This window comes from Hyperolius riggenbachi, unplaced genomic scaffold (assembly GCF_040937935.1).
Source record: "Hyperolius riggenbachi isolate aHypRig1 unplaced genomic scaffold, aHypRig1.pri scaffold_165, whole genome shotgun sequence".
In the NCBI taxonomy this organism is placed as follows: Eukaryota; Metazoa; Chordata; class Amphibia; order Anura; family Hyperoliidae; genus Hyperolius; species Hyperolius riggenbachi.
In genome coordinates this window covers 207,605-222,529 of record NW_027152376.1, presented here as the reverse complement: position 1 = coordinate 222,529, position 14,925 = coordinate 207,605, and the positions used below count along the sequence as shown (strand labels likewise).

At 51.7% G+C, this 14,925-nt stretch overlaps 1 non-coding gene across 1 annotated transcript; it reads left to right on the top strand.

The window, feature by feature from the left end:
• Nucleotides 1-441: 441 nt before the first annotated feature.
• Nucleotides 442-515, top strand: TRNAN-AUU (transfer RNA asparagine (anticodon AUU)). Its single transcript has one exon. It is a non-coding gene; the product is annotated as a tRNA-Asn (tRNA).
• Nucleotides 516-14,925: the final 14,410 nt, after the last annotated feature.

Genomic DNA, 14,925 nt, shown 5'->3' with positions numbered 1-14,925 from the left:
CTGATTTAAAACTTCTTGCTCATACATTGGCCAGGAATCAAACCCAGGTCCACTGCTTTGAAGGCAGCTACGCTCACCACTATACTACTGACAACACTACATGCTGAAGCCAGCCTAGCATGTACCATTGTGAGATACCCAAGAGAAAAATGAGCTTGCTTATTCGCTAGATGAAAGCAGTGGGACACATGGTGAAACTGCTTACAAGATTCAATGCAAGACTTCAGAATCAGAAAGATCATGTGCCCCCCTGGATGATGCTGGTGTAACACACAGCAAGAGACAGCAATTTGAAGTCTGGAAGATTCCAGGGCAAGGGTGGGAAGGATGAAAAGCTAGGTGGCCATGCAACCCTTCCTGCTAGGGATGGCCTTGCCTCTTGTGTTTAATAGTTGTCCAAAGAGAACCCCGGATAGCCATTTAGCAGCAACAACATTCACAGTCCTTGTGGCACAATTGGTTAGTGCATTTGGCTATTAACCGAAAGGTTGGTGGTTCAAGCCCACCCAGGGATGGCCTTGCCTTTTGTGTAGGGAACTAATGTACCCTTCTTAAACTTGAACATTGTATACAAATGTAAGCAGACTGCAGAGTGGTGCAGCCCATAACCCAGAGGTTGATGGATTGAAACCATCCTTTGCTAGGCATGATTTCTGTAAGAGAAAGTGTAATAAGGGCCCTGCCGTAACATAGATATTACTGTAGCGAAGACTACTCCTGGGCCTTTCTTGTAGTTGGAGATGAGTGAAATGGCTGGCTTCATCCAGAATGGGGCCGGGAACTGTAGCGCAGTGTAATGTGCAGGGCCCCCACATGATAGGGTAGCTGACCGGGAGGTATGGGGTTAATAGCCAGGCGAGGAGGAGTTTAGGTTCCCGGGCTTTGGGAAAGAGCTAATGGGGGCGGGGGGGTAGTCTATAAAAGAGGGGGGCGGAGTTCTGGCCTCTCAGCAAGTGTAAGGGAAAGCTGCCTGAGACTGACACAGCTTACCTCGCTTGCTTTTCCGATATGGAGGGATTGGAAGACTTGCTGGCCCGAGTCAGGGAGGAGGCGACGACCAGGGGCCCGACCTGGGTGCAGGTCCAACTAGCAGCCATGGCCCCCAGCACTTCCGGCCAGCCGGCCGGGTCCAAGAGGAAATCCAGGCCGCCCGAGCGGCTCAGCCCGGAGCACCGCCCGACACAGAGACGAAGCGGGAGCCCCCGAGGGGACCCTCCGGCACCCCCCGCCAAGCGCACATCAGCGGTGGAGAGCGGGGATGCCGGGAGGAATCCGACTCCAAGGCGGAACTCCTCCGGCGGTGGGCAATCCGCATCTGAGGCCTCCGCACCGCCGGCGCCACCTTCCGGATCCACTGCGGCCCTTGGTACCCGCTCTGTACAGCGGGCCAAGCAGGCCCAGCGCACAGACATCCAGGCAACGGGCGCCGCCCCCTCCCCGGGTGCGGCGGCGGCCCAGCCGCATCGCAAGGGGGCTGGGAGCGCATCTAAGAGCAAGCGGAAGGGGGGGCCGGCCGGGCCCTCCAGAAGACAGGGGAAGAAGAATGCCTCCAGGAGCGGCAGAGGTTCCAGCCAGCAGGATGCAGCCTACAGCACCAGTCAGCCCACTCCCAGCCCTGAACAGGTGTCGCAGTCTGAGGATGAGTCGGTGGTCGCAGAGGAGATGTCTTTGCCAACTGGATCAGGACAGACGGCTGTACAGGACGCCGGTCCAGCGCAGCCAGGTGAGGCCAATCCCCTTATTACTATTGCCAGGTGGTTGTTGGGGGCGGCTGGGGGGTTTCAAGGGGCAGGGGGTTCTGGGGCGTTGGGAGCCTTGACTCCAGTAACACTACCAGGTTTAGCAGGTTTGGCAGGCAGCGGGGTGGGTGCGCCCGCGCTTCAGCCATCACCTACCGCGGTATGGTCCCCCCTACCCCAGGCTGCAGCGGCCGTAGCGGCCGCTAGCGGATCAGCGCATACTTCAGCTGCCCCATTGCAGGTTTTGGCGTCCTCTCCGGTCGCCGAGGCCAGCAGCGCATCAGGGGTATTTCTTGCTGGGCAGTCAGGTCTGGTGGCTCCCACGGGAGTTACAACAGGGGTCCCAGTGGTGGCAGGGGATCCTGGGTTGGTGCGGATGGCGGATGCCGCTCATGCGGAAATGTATGTGTGTTTCAGGGGAAGGTTAGGGTCGCATTTGAAATTGGAGGTAAAAGAACGCATTTGGAGGGGTGAGTATGTGGAGATTTTCTCACTACTGCCACTAGAGAAGTTCAACTTAGACAAGGGGAAGCCGGACGAAAAAAAGAGGGAGGAGGAACGTCGTTATCGGCTGATCCCTCGGACCTTCCAGAATTGGTTCCAAGCGTTCGCAATTCTGGCAAGTGTCGTTGGAGAGAGGCAACCGGAAAATTGCTCTGCGTTGTTCGGGTATATGGATTCTATCGGCGAAGCTCAAAGGTCGTACGGCGGCAACGCATGGCTGCGATACGACGAGCTCTTCAGGCAAAGTATGGCAGTAAGGCCAGCAGTACGATGGGATCACCAGGACATCCACTCTTGGATGCGCCTCATGATCCCGACACGGGGAACGCAGTCCTTTCTCGGTCAGGGCAGCGGCGCAACACCAGCCGGGCCGCGAACCGAGAGAGGAAAAGGGGTTTGCTGGCAGTTTAATGAGGGATCCTGCTGTTTTGGACACTCGTGTCGCTTCAGGCACGAGTGTTCAGGCTGCGGGGGATCACACGCCGCGTCCAGATGTTTTAAAAAGAAAGGAAAGTCCTCTGACTTTGCTTCAAAAAGGGACGACGCCAGTGAAGCTGCACGAGATGGAACCGTTCCTAAATAGGTATCCGAAATCGGAAGAAGCGGAATTTTTACGTAGGGGTTTTTCCGTTGGTTTCGTTATCCCGAGTTGTTGTCAGTTGCCAGCCTGTAGTCCAGTTAGGAACTTGAGATCTGCTATTGAGCTTCCCGAGGTAGTTTCCCGCAAGATAGAGAAAAAGGTGGCGGCAGGCCGCCTAGCAGGCCCCTTTTTGGACCGTCCCCTGGACGACCTAGTGGTTTCTCCATTGGGTGTTGTGCCAAAGAAGGAGCCTGGGTCTTTTCGCATGATACACCACCTGTCATTCCCTCGTGGTTTATCGGTGAATGATGGGATCCCGGACACAGAAGTGTCCGTGGTCTATACGTCATTCGACGTGGCTGTAAGGTGGGCTAGACGGTTAGGCCCTGGGGCCTTGTTAGCTAAAACAGACATTGAGGCAGCTTTTAGGTTGTTACCAGTTCACCCGGAGAGCTTCCGTTTGCTAGGATGCTTTTGGAAGGGTGAGTATTTTGTGGATAAATGTCTTCCCATGGGTTGCTCCATCTCATGCGCATATTTTGAGAAGTTCAGTGGGTTCCTGGAATGGGTGGTGAGAGACATGTCAGAGGTTCAGTCGATCATCCACTATCTTGATGACTTCCTCTTTTTGGGGCCAGCGGGTTCCCCCAATTGCGCGTATGCCCTGGCCACGATGCGGCATGTCTGTGGTCGTTTCGGGATCCCTCTCGCGGAGGACAAAACGGAGGGACCAACGACATCCCTGAATTTTTTAGGTATCACCATTGACACCTTATTAATGGAATGTCGGTTGCCTCACGACAAGGTGACTGACTTGAGGATCACGATCGCGGCGGCAATCTTGTCTAAGAAAATGACGCTGAGAGGAGTACAATCCCTGTTAGGAAAATTGAATTTCGCCTGCAGAATTATGCCCATGGGGCGGATATTCTGCAGGCGGTTATCCTTGGCAACAGCAGGAAAGAGTGCGCCGCATCACCGCATTCGGTTGAATGCGGAGCTGCGGGCGGACCTGCAAGTATGGTCTGTTTTTCTGGGCAGTTTCAACGGGAGATCTCTGTGGTTACAGGACGTGGTGAGTAATTTTGATGTGGAACTCTTTACCGACGCCGCTGGTGCACATGGTTTCGGCGCATTCCTGGCGGGTAAGTGGTGTGCTGCCCCTTGGGATCAATCGTGGGTGGAAGCGGGGTTTACATCTAACCTGGTCCTGCTGGAATTGCTTCCCATTGTAGTGGCAATGCGGCTTTGGGGCTGTCACCTGGCCAACAAGCGCATCAAGATTAACTGCGATAATATGGGGGTGGTGGAAGCAATTAATAACTTCTCGGCGTCATCTCCCCCGGTCATATGTTTGATGCGCCAGTTGGTGTTCGAATGCTTGCGTTCAAACGTTCATATTTGTGCTGTACACATCCCTGGGGTTGAGAATGTCACGGCTGACGCGTTGTCTCGATTTCAGTGGGACAGGTTCCGGGCGGCGGCCCCAGCGGCGGAGGAAGTTGGGGTGCCTTGTCCAGTGGCGATGTGGGGAGTTCCATTCGGGCGGTATCTCTCTTGATCAGCAGATCCTTATCGGAAGCATCATGGGCGGCGTACACGGCCATATGGCGCACGTGGGACGCCTTGGTGTACCAGGTGGGAGACTGCAGTTCAGACGAGGATAGGCTTTGTTTAATGTTATATTTTGTGGGAAGATGTTTCTCGGAGGGGGTGTCAGTGTCGGCCATGAATAAAAAGGTAGCAGCGCTGGCGTTCTGGTTTAAATTGCGTGGGCTGCAGGATGTAACAAAAGATTTTAGAATCAGGCAGGCATTGAAAGGTTACAGAGCGGGGTGGGTGCAGAGAGATTCCAGGCGCCCGGTTACATTTGAATTATTGGGCAAAGTAGTAGGGGCACTCGGCATGGTATGTTCATCGGAATACGAGGCTACTTTATTTAATGCCGTATTTACATTAGCCTTTTTTGGGGCATTTAGGGTAGGCGAGCTGGTCAGCCCAAGCAAACGAATAGTGGGAGGCATCCGGGCAGCGGACGTCACGTTACTGGACGACTCGGTTTGTATTTTTCTTAGGCGTTCCAAAACAGACCGGTTGGGTAAGGGCCGGTCGATCTCCCTGTTTCGCATAGGGGGCCCTCTTTGCCCGCGGTCAGTGTCGGAGTCTTTCATGACTATTCGGCCTCCGGGGGCGATTGCCTTCTTTTCACACGCGGATGGCGTCCCGCTTACCAGATTTCAATTTACCGCTATATTTCGGAAGTGTCTTACGCACATAGGCGTCTGCCCGACAGATTTTGCCTCCCACTCGTTCAGAATTGGGGCGGCTACTGAAGCGTCCCGGTGGGGTATGAGCGAGGAGGTCATCCAGAGGATTGGGAGATGGGAGTCAGCTCGGTTTAGGTCCTATGTTCGCCCCCATTTAGTGTAGGTTATGCCCTGTAGTTCATAGTTTAGTTTTCTGTAGTTTACTTTGTTCTTTTCAGGTGCACAGATCCTGGTCTGGATATTTGGACACTCTTATGTGAAATGGGGGGCCAAACGGGCCGACGTGAGACCGGAAGGTCGGCAGCTCGGCTTTCCTCGCGACCAGGTCTGTATCAGGTGGCTGGGTTTCCCGGGGATGCTCTGGTCAAGGGTCCTACCTGAACTACACCGGTTCTCTAGGCTTGATAGAGCCCCTGATATCCTTGTGCTGCACGTGGGAGGCAATGACCTGGCTTCCCGATCTACTAGGGTCATCATAAAAGACATCAAATTTGATGTTTTAAGGATTAGGTCGTCTTTCCCAACTACAATTATAGTGTGGTCGGATATGGTCGCCCGCACCTCGTGGAGATTGGCACGATCCGTGCAAAAAATCAACAAGGCCAGGGTTAAACTTAATAAGGAGATTACCAAGTTTGTGATCAGGAACGGGGGTCTGGCCATCAGACACAGAGAGTTAGAGGAGGACAGCAGCTTATATTTAAGGGGGGATGGGGTGCACTTGAATGCAGTTGGGACAGATCTTTGGGCCCTAGGTATTGAAGATGGGATCCAGAGAGCCTTGAGGTTGGGGGCCTCGATGGCATAAGGGGTCATGCCAGCTCGTGGTGGAGGGGTAGGGGGTTCCGGAGGTGGGATCTATTTGGCAGGGGATTTGCCGCGGGGCAAATTCCGGAGGGTTACTGAGCAGCAGAGATTATCAACCAGGTGGGCATGCAGCTGTCCCCGAACCGGCGAACGCGGTGGGGGCCGGTCTCAAGGCTGCATGCCGGTTACAAGCTATTGGTTAAAGAGAGGTACCTCCGGATCCCTCACCCCAGCTCTCTGGAAGAGGTTATTCCAAGAGATTGTTATGTTTGGTGTTATGTTTGGTTTTACATATATTGTTGGTTTTAAATAAACGGGCTGCTTTGGCCTAAATTTATCCAAGTTGCCATTGTAGTCTGCGTATTTTTTATATAGCGTTAAGAGGTTTTGGGGGTGGGGTAGATTGTGGTTTATCCCAAGGAATAAGCTATATCCTATCAAGAATGGGGCCGGGAACTGTAGCGCAGTGTAATGTGCAGGGCCCCCACATGATAGGGTAGCTGACCGGGAGGTATGGGGTTAATAGCCAGGCGAGGAGGAGTTTAGGTTCCCGGGCTTTGGGAAAGAGCTAATGGGGGCGGGGGGGTAGTCTATAAAAGAGGGGGGCGGAGTTCTGGCCTCTCAGCAAGTGTAAGGGAAAGCTCCCTCCCTCCCTCCCTTGTATATTGGTTCTGTTTTCTTACAGGTGAGACATTCGTCATTGCAGCCGGAGGGGTAGGGGGTTCCGGAGGTGGGATCTATTTGGCAGGGGATTTGCCGCGGGGCAAATTCCGGAGGGTTACTGAGCAGCAGAGATTATCAACCAGGTGGGCATGCAGCTGTCCCCGAACCGGCGAACGCGGTGGGGGCCGGTCTCAAGGCTGCATGCCGGTTACAAGCTATTGGTTAAAGAGAGGTACCTCCGGATCCCTCACCCCAGCTCTCTGGAAGAGGTTATTCCAAGAGATTGTTATGTTTGGTGTTATGTTTGGTTTTACATATATTGTTGGTTTTAAATAAACGGGCTGCTTTGGCCTAAATTTATCCAAGTTGCCATTGTAGTCTGCGTATTTTTTATATAGCGTTAAGAGGTTTTGGGGGTGGGGTAGATTGTGGTTTATCCCAAGGAATAAGCTATATCCTATCATGTAAATGTTAGTTGACCTGGGTTCGATTCCCGGCCACTGGTGGTATAGCGGAGTGGAGAGCTGCCTTCTAAGCTGTGGACCTAGGTTCGATTCCTGGCCAAGGTATGTGAGCATGCTTTTGACATCCTACAAATCCCTGGAAGACAAGATCCTCCTCCTCCAGAGGAAGGAGGATGAGAGGATAGAAGGTTTTAAAAAAGGTTAGAAACGTTTTTAAAGCATTTTAAAAGGCACTTCCGGTTTCTCTATCTGGATATCCGAATAGGTCTGATATCCGCAGATAAAGCGTTTGGATATCCGCGTTCATGCGGATATCTAAAAAGGTTGGATTTGGCTATCCGATCCAGATCCCAATATCTGAATATCCAGATTTTAAAAAGTACTATCCGAGCATCCCTGCAGGTAAATACACTTTAAGCAATCACAGAGGTTATGGCGAGTCCCAATGGCACCTGGCGGTGGTGGTACCAATGGAGGAGGAAGAATGGGCGATGCCACAAAAAAACCCAGAGAGGTTTTTGTAAATATTTGTTTTTTCTAGCATCGATAGCAATGACATGGCAGCATAGTTGTCTGATAAATCTACCCAACAATTATAGCATCCGTGAACCCTGGTGGTGGGTACACAGGCTGCTGTTGTCGCCAAATACGTCATGAAAGGCAGCAACAGGAGGACTAAGCAGCACCCTGCGGCAGCACAGAAGAAGAGTATGGCGCCTCACTGGTGGCACCACGGCACGATAAATTATCAGAACAAAAAATTTTAAGTTTTCGTAGATCCTGGCATTGGGAACACAGATTTTAGTAGTAAAATACAACATCGGCAGCAGGAGCAGGACTAAGCAGCAGCAAACACAGAACTTCCACGGTGCCTCACTGGTGTCACCACAGCAAAAAAAATTTACTGAACCAGGCCAATTGCAAGTATCAGGCACGTTCTAACTTGCTTTGGAAAGACAGGCATTGTTAAAAAAAATAATAATAAATAAATAAATAAATGCAGCAGCCACTTCATGCCCCCCCTGTGGCCAACAGCAGGGGCCAGGAACTCACCTTCCACCCAAGCCTGGTTAATTTTCAGGAAGGCGAGTTTGTCCACAGAAGCGTTGGACAGCCGAGAGCGCTTCTCAGCAACCAGGCCACCAGCCGCACTGAAGCATCTCTCAGAGAGGACACTGGAAAGGCTGGCAGGTCAGAACTTCCAGGGCGTACTGGGCAAGCTCCCTCCAGATCTCCAGTCTCTTGACCCAGTACTTCATGGGGTCCACGGCGCCATCTGTGTCAAGCCCGCTGAATGACCTCATGTAGTCAGACACCATGCTGGTCAGTCACTGCTGATGCTGGTTGGAGAAGCACCTCTGCTCTATGCAGCTGCACTGCATACAGGCTCTTGCCTAGGCTTAGCAGGTCTCCGGGGCACCGGATGCTGCTGCTGGTAGCGGCCGCAGGCACCTGTTGCTGGATTGGCAGAACAGCAACAGTAGGGGTGGAAGGTTGGAGGAATGCTTGCAAGAGTCTGCACACAAGGGCCTCCTGCAACTCCCTTGTGCGCTGCTTGGTGTTGGAGGGCGACTAACTCCCCCAGCTTCCCCTTAAGACGCGGGTCCAGCATCAAGGTGAACCAGATGTCCTCCCTTTCACGCATCTGGATTACCCGGAGGTCCCTGTGAAGGCAGTGCAACATGTGCACAGACATGGAGAACAGGTGGGCATTGGCAACCACATCTTCGTCCACAAGGACATGCTCCTCAACCTCTTCCTGCAGTGTGTCCTCCACCTCAGTCCGCTACCCCCGTACAATGGCAGCAGTGCTCTGCTGCTCCCACCCAGTATTCAGATTTGGGACCTCCCAATTCCTCCTCCTCCATCTCTAAGTCGTCGTCCTCCTTCTGTGAGGTGGATTGTGCTGCCTGCTCCAGCTGCCTCAGTGCTGCCTCTCCCTCTTCCATTAGATCAGATATTGCGCTTACCAGCAGGCAAACCAAGGGCACTCACTCACAAACGGATGCCTGCTCCCAGCTCACCATCTTGGTTCCCTGCAGGAAGGGAGAAAGGACCAGGCACTCTTGCTGCATCTGTGTCCACTGAGCTGCAGTGATGATTATTTGGAGTTGCCGGTTGTCTTCACTACATATGTAGTTGGTAAGAGTCGTTCTGTGCTGGCACAGCTGCTCCAACATCGCCAGAGTTGAGTTCCAGTGAGTTGGACATCAATAATTACCTGGTGTAATGGAACGCCCTGGATCTGCTGCAGTTGGGCCAATTTTTGCAGGGGCAGTGGTGGAGGAGAGGCGGAAATGGCGCACCCCATTCTGGGCATCATCCAGCACATTGCACATCCTGGGGTAGGTGCGCAGGAAGCACTGCACCACTTCCAGGCCTCTGTGGATCAGCCACCTCCGCTCCTGCAGCCTCAGGGTGGACAGGATGTTGGCGGCCATAAGTTTTTCCTTCCCCAGGCTAATTTTAGCACCACTTGGCAGTGCCGAGGCTTGGCGCTGCTGCTGAGACGGTCTTGCTTGCAGGGTGTAGAGGGATTGGGATTAGAGGAGCCTGCTGCATCCCCCCCCCCCTAATTCCGCATGGTGGCACCACCAACTGGGCTGCTGTTGCTGTGCTCGTCCTCCCCCCTGCCACCAATTTTACCCAGTGCGCCGTAAAGGACAGGTAGCTCTCTGTCCCAAATTGGCTCCTCCACGAGTCCATGGTGATGTGGATTCGCTCGCCCACTGCATAGTCGAACGGGCCACATTTTCTACCACAAACTTGTGGAGTACTGTGCTCAAAGTTATGGCTGCTTCGGATTTGCCATTCCGGGATGCCAAACTAGAGCAGCATGCAAAGATCACTTATTATATATTAAAGGCTTTGAAATTTTAATCAAATGATATAAAATATTTAATGACTTGATTTTAGTGATGTCGCGAACCTCCGATTTTCGGTTCGCGAACTTCCGCGGAAGGTTCGGTTTGCGGAAAAGTTCGTGAACCGCAATAGACTTCAACAGGGAGGCGAACTTTGAAAAATAGAAAAAATTATGCTGGCCACAAAAGTGATGGAAAACATGTTTCAAGGGGGTCTAACACCTGGAGGGGGGCATAGCGGAGTGGGATACATGCCCAAAGTCCCGGGGAAAAAAAAATAATCTGGATTTGACGCAAAGCAGCGTTTTAAGGGCAGAAATCACATTGAATGCTAAACTGCAGGCCTAAAGTGCTTTAAAACATCTTGCATGTGTATACATCAGGGAGTGTAATTAGAGTACTGCTTCACAATGACACACCAAACTCACTGTGTAACGCACCGCAAACAGCTGTTTGTGTAGTGACGGCCGTGCTGGACTGGTGCACACCATGGTGAGAGTGTAGGCCGTGGCGGTTTTCAAGCCCATATGGTCGCCGGGCTGTGGTAGCTCAATGATAGAACAACAGTGACTGTCCAGCTGATCAAATTTGGTCTGACCACAATGAAGCAACGACCTTATCTTTTGTGTGCCACCCCCAACCCGAAAAACTCGAATAGCCGGCGGTCATGGCTTCATTGTGATACGCCAGCCCCTTCACCGCGGCAAGGTAATGATCACGGAGGGGGATGGGCACATGTACATGCTTTTTGTTATTTGTTTTTTTTTGTTGCAGCCGCCCGCAGTGCAGCCAAAAAAATTAGGCAGGCATGTCCACGCACCAGAAAAATTAGTATAGCGGCGGCCTTAAAAATTCAGGAATCCGCCTAGATTTTGATTCCTTGCAAAAGTCTGCCTTACAATTTTTGACTGTGTCACGGACGATTGCGGGGACGCAGGCGCGTCCTGGAACCGCCCGTGAAGAAAAGAACGATCGCACTCGATTCCTGCATCGATTGCGCTTCAGATCAATAGAACCAAGATTTGATGTGTAGTATCTCTCTGCCTAGGAACAGCTGGGGGATCTGTCTTAGCTGAAGTGACAGCCTGGGGGGAAGGTGTTAATTAGCTTGGACATATTCCCTGTGGAAGGCACAATTTCCCTTTTGGTTCTGGGATCCAGGTGACACTTAGCTGATCTCATGGAGATGTTAATTAACCAAAGGATGCCTAGGTGCAGCCAAGCAGGCTACGAATCCACGGGAGGTCTTGACACTTTGCTCCCTAGTAAAGATCAAAGGAAAGTCAGCTGTTAGCAGCTAGAACACAACCTCAGTCTCATGGCATAATCCATAACTTCCCAGATCTGTCATATTTCTGGGGTTCCTGAGATGGCAGCTTCGCCAAACGTGGGGGAAGTGTAGCATGAGCCCCGGTGCTGGTTCTGAGGAAGTTTCAGAACATTCTGAGGTAAGGACTGCCAGTTAGGCAGTTTGAAAATGTCCTGATGATACCACAGGGGTCCCACCCCTCATGTCTGGTATCAGGGCGCTGGGTAAATCGAGACAGACCTGAAAATGTTAATAAATCTGCCCTGACCTGTACGGTTCTGTGAGATAGAGCCCATATATGGGTAGATATGATTTCTAGCCCCAGTACAAGGGGAGGGCTCATCTCATCTTTGAAGGGGGTGTATGGCTCCCCGCCCTCACTCCCTCCTACTGAAGCAGGGGCATAAGAATGGCTGAGGACCCAAACTCAGTGTCCTCCACACTGAAACATCTTGCACTCATCAGATGCCAGCTCGAGGATATGCTGGCATCCACCTGGTCTGAACTCTGGACTTTGAAACCAAGAACTTTATGATTCTTCCCACAATAAGGACATCTTTCCAGGAACTAAGTATTTTTCTCCCTTCTTTTATTTTTCATACTGGCTATTACTGTTTTAATAATTGTTGATTTTAATAATTGTCTGTATATATTAATTATTTATATTGCTGTGAATAAAAGACTTCCTCCAAGTCATTCACTGTTTCGCTACCCTGCTTATCAGCACACACAGAAATGATCCCGGGTCTCTGAAGATACGCTACTGTTTGTTGTTGGCTAGACAGAATATCGTGTGTTTAACCGTTTTATCCGCAGGATTAGTCAGTCAGTTAGTGGGCCCCACGGTCCCATGATAACCGCGGTGGTGGCAGTTTACTCTGAACCAGTGGGTGAAGTGGTAATCACCCGTGTCTCACAGGCTTCCTTCTGAGTTGTCTGCGGCTAATTCTTAACGGTTCCTGCGCATGGACTGCGACCAGAGTTCGCACGATCTGTGCGCTGGCACCGTTTAGAAGGCTAAGTGCGGTCAGCCACTAGGGCTCTTGTGACAGACTGCAATCGTTATCTTCCCGTTTAATTGGTATGCTTGCTGATTCCTTGCAAAAGTCTGCCTTACAATTTGTGACTGCAATCGTTATCTTCCCGTTTAATTGGTATGCTTGCTGCATACATTGCTACTAAGATTGTTTAATATAAATTTAAGTAGTTCAGCAGTGTTTGTAAATTCCCATATTACATCCTGTGAATCCTTGTGTTCCAGCCCAGTGACCACCAATTATTTATTACAGGCCTGTTTTTTTGGTAGCCACTCCCATCCCCAGCTGAACTGTTTTCTCAATTTCTAATTGAGAATCACTTCCATTTCAGCCATGGCAGCTATCATACCTATTTAAACGCTGCAAGAAGGTCACTTGTGGCCTAGGTCATTTGGTGCCATTTAATTCCCAAGTGCCATTTATTACAAAGTGCTTTGCAACAACTTACCAAGAATTCACCCAGGAATTCAAACAGGATTCAACAGCCAAAGGACTCTGCTGGAAACTACTACTCTGCATCCACAACTGCCTCCAATGCTGTTACTCAAAATGCCACTGCTGGACATATGTTGCACTACCAAGTAGACTCTTTATGCAGTGGCGTAGCTACAAACCTCTGGGCCCCGATGCGGAATCTGTATGAGGGCCCCCCCCCCCGCCACCCCTTGCCCCCCCCTATGAACACACACGCCAATTTACTAGCAACCTACTTTGATACACACACGCCAATTTACTAGTAACCCACTTTGATACATGCACGCACACACACACACACACACATTGTACACACACCCTGATACATACATACACGCACACACTATACACACACACACACAATAGCGGTTATACTCCCTGGGCCCCATGCAGCAGGGCTTAGGGCTCATGGGCGCGCCTGTGTGCTGGAGGGGCCCATGTGTTCCACACACACATTGTTCACACACACCCTGATACACGCATGCGCACACACACACACACACACACACACACACACACACCCTGATACATACATACACGCACACACTATACACACACACACACACACTAGCGGTTCTACTCCCTGGGCACCATGCAGCAGGGGCATAGGGCTCATTGGCGTGCCTGTGTGCTGGAGGGGCCCATGTGTTCCAGGCGACTGTGGCAGGTACTCACACCATGACACACACTAGAGTAGCATTTACCACATCTGCGTTGCAACAAGACTCTGGTGTTCCGCTGCATCCGTGCAAGTACCCACCGGCCGCCACAGCCACCTGGAAGACACATGGGTCCCTCCAGCACAAGTTCAGGATAGGTCATGGCCCAGGCCCTACACCCCTATTTTAGGGGGCCCACTAGTCACTGTTTTTTGGCACAAAGCATAAAGCAGTTAAAAAGGCATTTATGGCAACTTAGCCAACTACTCACCGACCAAGTCCGTCCAAGAGTAACTGACAGTCCTCCACAAACCACACTATGGCAGCAGCAGGCAGGCAGGCAGAAACTGTTTTAGCCAGGCACGTGGGTGGGCGGCTGGGCGGCAAACACGTATGCACACTGACTGTGACAGACACGCTCTGGCAGCTCTCTCTCTCGACAGTCACAGGCTAGGTAGATGGGAGGAGCTAGGCCTGCCAACCAGAGATCAGTGAGTGAGGGGGCGGTACAGGCTGTGGAGAGTGATGTGTCTCACTCACCGCAGTAAATAGATAGAGCTAGAGGCCAGCCAGCACCAGGGGAGAGAGCGAGTAACGTCATAGTCACAGACAGTGACGACTCATCTCGCCAGACTCGCCTGGCTGCTCCGCCGAGTCTGCCGCTAATGACTGCTCACTGCTGTCTGCTGCTGACGCTGGGGAGGAGGGTGGCTGAGCCGAGGGAGAGAGTCAGAGAGAGATGAGATGAGATCCTCATCCTGGCTGCTCCACCGAGTCTGCCGCTAATGACTGCTCACTGCTGCTGACGCTGGGGAGGAGGGAGGCGGAGCCGAGGGAGAGAGTCAGAGAGAGATGAGATGAGATCAGGGTCTGCCGGAGCCGGCGGCCGCGCCGCCAGGGGCGTTGCTAGGATCCTAGGAGGTCAGGGGCACCCAAGGGCACCAGGTGAGGCGAATGGGTGTGGCAATGTGGTGAGTGGGTGTGGCCATGGGTGGGGCCAAATGTACACAAACTTAGGAGCGGTGTGCCTTAAAGATAATGGGCCTGCCCAGCTAAATGTTGGATGGAGGCCCCTATCCTTTCATTAGATAGTTTACTATCAGCATAGGCATAGCGTAAAGATGCATACACAGACTCAATTTTGATTGGTCAATCACTGACCAATTTTACAACCCCCATGTAGTATGAGGTAAAACAGACGTTAAATACAGGCTTTACAGTGAATATTGTACATACCGGTGGTAGTAGGGATCAGCACGAAGAGTAACATCTTATACTGTACATTCTGGATATAGCAGAGATCAGCACACACTTCAGCTAACTTACTATCAGAACAGGCACAGCTTACACTGGTACATACTGGAGGTAGCAGAGATCAGTGCATGCTGCAGCTAGTTTACTATCAATACAGCCACCGAGAAACAGTTTCTACTGTACATACTGGGGGTAGCAGAGATCAGTACATGCTGCAGCTAGTTTACTATCAATACAGGCACAGAGTAAAAGCTTCTACTGTACATACTGGCAGTAGCAGAGATCAGCACATGCTGCAGCTAGT